Source organism: Dipodomys ordii, unplaced genomic scaffold (assembly GCF_000151885.1).
Source record: "Dipodomys ordii isolate 6190 unplaced genomic scaffold, Dord_2.0 Scaffold165, whole genome shotgun sequence".
Classification (NCBI taxonomy): Eukaryota; Metazoa; Chordata; class Mammalia; order Rodentia; family Heteromyidae; genus Dipodomys; species Dipodomys ordii.
This window is the reverse complement of record NW_012267381.1, coordinates 2,154,456-2,160,455: the sequence shown is the minus strand read 5'-3', so window position 1 is coordinate 2,160,455 and position 6,000 is coordinate 2,154,456. Positions and strand designations below refer to the sequence as shown.

Below are 6,000 nucleotides of genomic sequence, written 5' to 3'. Positions count from 1 at the left end.
TCGGCGCGCGGCGCTCGCTCCCCGGCCCTCCGCTGCGCGCTCTCCGGCCAGCGGGGCTGGCGACGCCGTTCCAACGCCCCGGAGTTTAGGAAAGTCGCCAGGCGGCGTTAACAGCGTGTGCGGGGTGGAGTTCGCCGGCGGCGCGGGCGGCAGGAGCCCGCGAGGGGCGAGGGGCTCCGGCAGCCGGGCAGCCGCTAGTGACAGCCGTTCCCCCGAGCGCGACCCGGGGCGCCTGGGCTTGCGGGGTGCCCAGCCGCGGGCACGCCGTGTCCAGGCCGGGGAGTACGCAGGGGGCCCAGTGGGTCGTGGGCTGCACACCCGGACACCCCACGCTTTGACCGAGTTGAGTGCATCCCAAAGCTACTGCATTTAATTGAATGGATTTGGGGGTACGGGTTGACTGAATTTGATTTTTCATCAGTTATTAAACCGACTTACTTTATTTATGTTTGTTTTTTTTTTTTACCCGCTGGTAAAGTGATTTATTAAACCACCCGGATTTTAAAGCGCAACTGATCGTCAGATGAGATTCCCAGTCGCCAAGTCTTCCCCATCCTGGCTCTCGATCCTCTCCAAATAGCCATAGGTTGTCTTTGAAAATGAAGAAAGGTGTGTCTCAGTGAACCCACCTTTCTTCTCCCACCCAATAAGGACTGAACCCCGAGATTGTTTTCTAGGTGATCAGAGATACCTGCAAAAGCAAGTAGGAGAAAAACATCTAGAGGTTGCCTGAAAGGCAGGCAGTGGGAATATTTTCTTTCCAAAAGCATCGTGTGTTTCCCAACCTTGATCTGAATTCACAAACCAGTTAGAATTCAGTAGATTCAAAGGATTGAACTTTGGGCATTTTTTTTAAAGTTTTTTCAAGTTTTCATGGAAATAAATGTTCTTTCTCGGGGCTTTCTTAGAATTGTGTGCAGTTCTCTGTTTAGAATAATCACGTTTTCCTAAAGGAACAAAATGGTTTTTTTTTCCCTCTGTTGCTCTTATTTCTAATAGATTGTGGGAGTGGGAAGCTTTATACCACCTAATAAACCCAGTGGGTACCTAGTAAATGTGGAATGAGCCAGGCGCTGTGAGTGGATATATTTATATAGCATGTATGAATTTCTGGGCATTGATCTAATTGCTTTGTATGTTCAATCAGTAAGTCATTGTAATAGGAAATACAGATTATTCCTGCAGTATAGAGAGGCTAAGGCTAAGTCACATAGTCAAAGCCATACAGCCCAGGGAGTGGTGGAGTCAGAATTCAAAACCCAGCTTTGTGGTCTAAGACTTTGGTTTTTACTTGTCAATATTCTGAGCCACTTAAATCTCACCTTGAACCTCTGCCAGATGAGTTTGATTAGTTTGAAAGTAAGAATCCAGAGAATGTAGGGTTCACTCAAAATCCAGTTCTGTCCCCAATCTGTCAGCCATTGTTGGGAAGAGGTCATTCTGGGGCCTGTGGTGTGGGCTTTGAGTTATATTGATTCCCAGAGCATTGAGGAGTATGAGAGACATAGTGTGTGATTGAAGGAGAGGGGATATGTTATATATTTGGGGGTGAAAGGAAACCCTGGGGGTTGGGCAGGGGATAGAGTGCCTGCTACCATGACCCACTGCTAGCTGCCACTCTCCCAGGAGAGATCTGTGTTCTGGCCACAGGTAACCTTGAGGGATAGAAAAGGCCTGGCCTGGCTGGGTTCTTAAAGGGCAGTAAGTGCTGAGTGGAGAGCTGGTTTTAATGCTGTCATTATTATGAAAGCAATTGAGCAGCATTAGGCAAAATTTGGGCAGGGAGTGGGAATTATTGTGACCTCACTCTCCTAATACAGATGCTGTTACCATTTTAGAAATAATCCCTGCAGGTTGTGTTCTCAGTCAGTCAGCACAGGTCTGGGTGGCCTGGTATCCTTCAGGTAGGACTCTTCTGCTGCTGTCACACCCAAGCCTTCATGACATTCCCAAGCCTTCAGAGGATGCATCTTATCTCTGTCTATAGCCCAAAAGTGGATCTACTTTTTTTTTTTTTTTTGGAGGGGGGAGGTATCTGTTGTGGGATTTGACCTCAGGGCCTAGGGCTGTCCCTGAACTTTTTGGCTTAAGGCTAGTGCTCTTCCACTTGAGCCAAAACTCTACATTGACTTTTTGGTCATTAATCAGAGATTAAGGGTCTCACAAACTTTCCTGTTGGAATTGGCTTTGAATTTCGATCCTCAGATCTCAGCCTCCTGAGCAGCTAGAATTATAGGCGTGAACCACCAGCACCTGGCTAGATACATTTTGTTTTTTAGAAGGCAGGCTGTACTAGGCTTTGAACTCAGGGATTTGTGCTCACTAGGCAGGTTCTCTACTGCTGAGCTATATCTCTTGCCCTTGTTGCTTTAATAATTTTTTCAAGTAGTCTCAACCTTTTGCCTGAGGCTAACCTTAGTCCTACCTCAGCCTCCCAATAGCTGTGATTACAAACTGTGCCACCAAGCCCTGTCCTCCATAAATTGATGTTGTCTGCCACCTCTATGTGGATGTACATGTTGGTCATTTCCAAATTGTTTCTTTGCTGAAGAAATACGCAGCCAGAGCCAGGTATGGTGTGCACATCTATAATCCCTGAACTCTGCAGGCTGAGGCAGAAGTTTGAATTCAAGGCCAAGCTGGGTTAGCAAGATGACACTGCCTCAAACAGGAAAGAAAGAAGGAAGGAAGGTGGGGAAAAAAGAGAAAAGAAATGCAGAGCTGGGTTTTGAAGGAGAGCGGGAGGAAGGGGAGGGCAAAAATGTGAGCCAGATGTGGCCATGTCTGCTATGGGGTACAGAGCAGGAGTACAGTAGAAAAGGGGTCAAGGCCAAGGCCAAGGCCCAGCTACTTGAACCCGATAGAGCAGCCCTGGGGCCTCACCAGGTCAGCCTGTTCTCAAGGAGCATGGAAAAGCAAGACTCACCAGGGTCCATGAGCATGAGCTCAAGTAGAAAATTCACTTTGCACCCCTTGCTAACAAGCAGCTCCTCAGAGACTGCCACTGCCAGCTGAGTTCAGCCACATAGAAGGAGTTGAGAGGGTCAGAGATGCCCTCTGGCTTCACCCCAACAGCCAGGATTTGTGCCAAGCCCAGGGGCCCTGACCTCCGGGGCCACGAGAAGGCAGAATGACAGGGTGGTGTCATTCTCCTTCACACAAGGAGCCTCAGGTGCAGTCATAAAGCCACTGAACAAGTGGGGAAGACCATTAGCCAGGCAGTCAGCAAACCTCACTTTGGTTCCAGCTCTGCCTCTGGTTGGCTGTGTGGCTTCTCAGTGCTACCGTTTCTCTGTCTGTAAATGGGTACAGAACTAGACTCCATTTTACCCTTTGGGTCTCTGTAATGGGGCTGTGATTCCAAACATTTGTCAGGGTGTGGTCTGATTTAAGAAGTGCAGGAACAATCAAACAATAGGTGTCACTCCAGGTTTGTCCCCCACACAGTAGGTGTGTAAAAGATGTGTGTGGGCCTGCTGGAGGGTTTTATTGATGCTATTTACATCTAGGTGGGAGCTCTTGCCTAAACCACCATGGCAGAAAAACCATCTCGATGTGGAAAAGACTAGATAAATTCCTCCTTCAGCCCGCTGCGGTTATTAAGGAAGACAAAGAAAACAGCAAATGGCCAACCCATATACAGTGATTTGGAGACCGTGGGGGGTGGAGCCTCAGCCCCTGGCGGCCTCTGTCTGGGGAAGGGTAGGTTGGGAATAAATGGCCTCTTCAGAGAGGGCTGGGGCCTCCCAGCTCAGACTCCGCCCCCACCATTCAGTCTCAGCAGAAAGAAGGGCAAGCCCCTTGGGGGAGGAAAACAGCTAGAGATTTTTAGCTACCGTTTTTCTAGTCAAAGAAAGAACTTACTAGTTATAAATGATTCCTGCCTTATTCTTGGAGGCCCCTGCCAGCAAATATATGCTGAAAGATATAGTGTCAAACTGGGCACAGTGGCTCAAGCCTGCAATCCTAGCTATTTGGGAGGCAGGGATCCCCTGTTGAGGCCAGCTCAGGTATTAAAAGTTTACAAGACCCTGTTTTAACCAATGGCTCAGTGTAGAGCTATATGCTTGTCATCCCCAGTGACACAGAAAAGGACAAGGAGAAAGAACAAAACCCAGGCATAAATCAAGACCCTACCTTAAAAATAACCAAGGCAAAAAGGGACTGGAGGTGTAGCTCAAGTAACATCGCACCTGCTTGCGAATGGAAGACCCTGAGTTCAAACCTCAATGCAGGGAGGAAGAAAAAAACAAAAAACCTACATCGTTGATTTTCTTTTTCTTTTGTCAGTTGTGAGGCTTGAACTCTGGGCCTGGGCACTGCTCCTCACCTCTTCAGCTCAAGGCTAGGGCTCTACAAGCCACAGAGCCACTTCCGGTTTTCTGAGTGGTTTATTGGAGATAAGAGTCTCCTGGCCTTTGCCTGCCTGGGCTGGCTTTGAACCACGATCCTCAGATCTCAGCCTCCTGAGTAGCTAGGATTACAGGTGAGAGCCACCACCAGTGCCAGGCCATCATGGAATTCTTTTAAAATGTGCCTGGCTAGTCACCCTCACACACCCAGTGTGGCAGTCAGTACGGTCAGCATTTTGTTTTCATTTTGTTTTGTTCTAGAGGCGGGAGCTGGCTGTTTAGCCTGGGCTGGCTCTTAACTTACAATCCTCCCTACCATCTTGCCAGCTTCTCATTGACCTAGGTGGGGAAGAGCAGACGAAGCAGATGTGAACCCCGACTCTGCTTTGAAGTTCTGGCTATATCAGGTTGTCAGTTTGAACCTTAATTTCTTCATTGGTAAAAGAGGTACCTCCTTTATGGCCTAAGCATGAATTTTTTTGGGGGGTCTGGTCGTGGGGCCTGAACTCTGGGCCTGGGCGCTGTCCCTCAGCTCTTCAGCTCAAGGCTAGCACTCTACCACTTGAGCCACAGCGCCACTTCCGGCTTTTTTTCTTTTTGCTTATGTGGTGGTGAGGAATCGAACCCAGGGCCTCTGGCATGCAAGGCAAGCGCTCTACCACTGAGCCACCTTCCCAGCCCCTAAGCATGAATTTGACTTGTTGAATGAATTGCTAAATGACCCCCAAGTCACAGTGTGTGTCTGGCACATTGTTTAAGTGCCTTAGTAATCACTTCATAAACATCATTGGAGTTCTCAATCTAAGAAAAAGCAGCAAAGGAGAGGTGAGGGGATGGGCCGGAGGAAGGATGCTTTTCAGTTTCTGGGGAAAGGGATGGGCCCCTGCTGGCAGCTGAGCTGAGGTCCTAAGACAGGTGTCCACTTTGGGGTGGGAGGCTGCATAACTCTGAAACATTTGTCAGTAAAAGTAGAGGCCTGGAGGGAAGATGATACAAGGTGATTAACTCACTGAGGCAAACAGTTATTTTGAAAACAACTGCTGAGGTCTATTAGGCAAGGGAAGGATTTGCCACTCGCCTCAGAGTAAGTGGCTGCTTCAATAAAATCGCAGCTCTGAAGTCAGACTTTGGGCTTCCTTTTCTGGGACTTCTGAAATGGGAGACAGGCTCCTGCACACAGAACCATGTAGCCACATGGTTTTAGCCACATGTGTCCTTCAGCAGCTGTCTACTCAGAAAACTATTCTAATAAGAAATTGGGTTCCATAAACATAGGCAGATTTACTATCCCTCTCCTGGCCCTGTGGGGCCCAGAAAACAGCCCCTGGAGGTGCTGAGATGTGAGCTGGTGTAGTGTGCCCTGGCCCTTACCTGCCACCAGGCTCTAGCCTCTAGCCACATTGGTCAGGAGTCAGGGCTCCTAGGTCAGAGCCCAGAAGAGAAACTGGACAGACTGGTCCAGCAGCTTCAGTGGCTGTAGAAAGGGAGTGAGGGGGGGGGTGGAAGGGGGCTTCCTGGACTGCCAGACTACAGTTTGGAGCCTGCCAGGGTCCAGAGGTACAGGGGTTGTCATGAGACACTTGGCTGAACTTTCAAGCACTGCAAGGTGAATTGGGACAGCTTATTGGTCAGTGTCCCTGGCAGGTTC

General features: G+C 49.0%; 1 protein-coding gene across 2 annotated transcripts in view; it reads left to right on the top strand.

Annotated features, from left to right (window-relative positions):
* Positions 1-6,000, top strand: part of Crhr1 (corticotropin releasing hormone receptor 1) — a 40,922-nt gene that overhangs the window by 689 nt on the left and 34,233 nt on the right. The gene's annotated exons all lie outside the window — the stretch shown is intronic.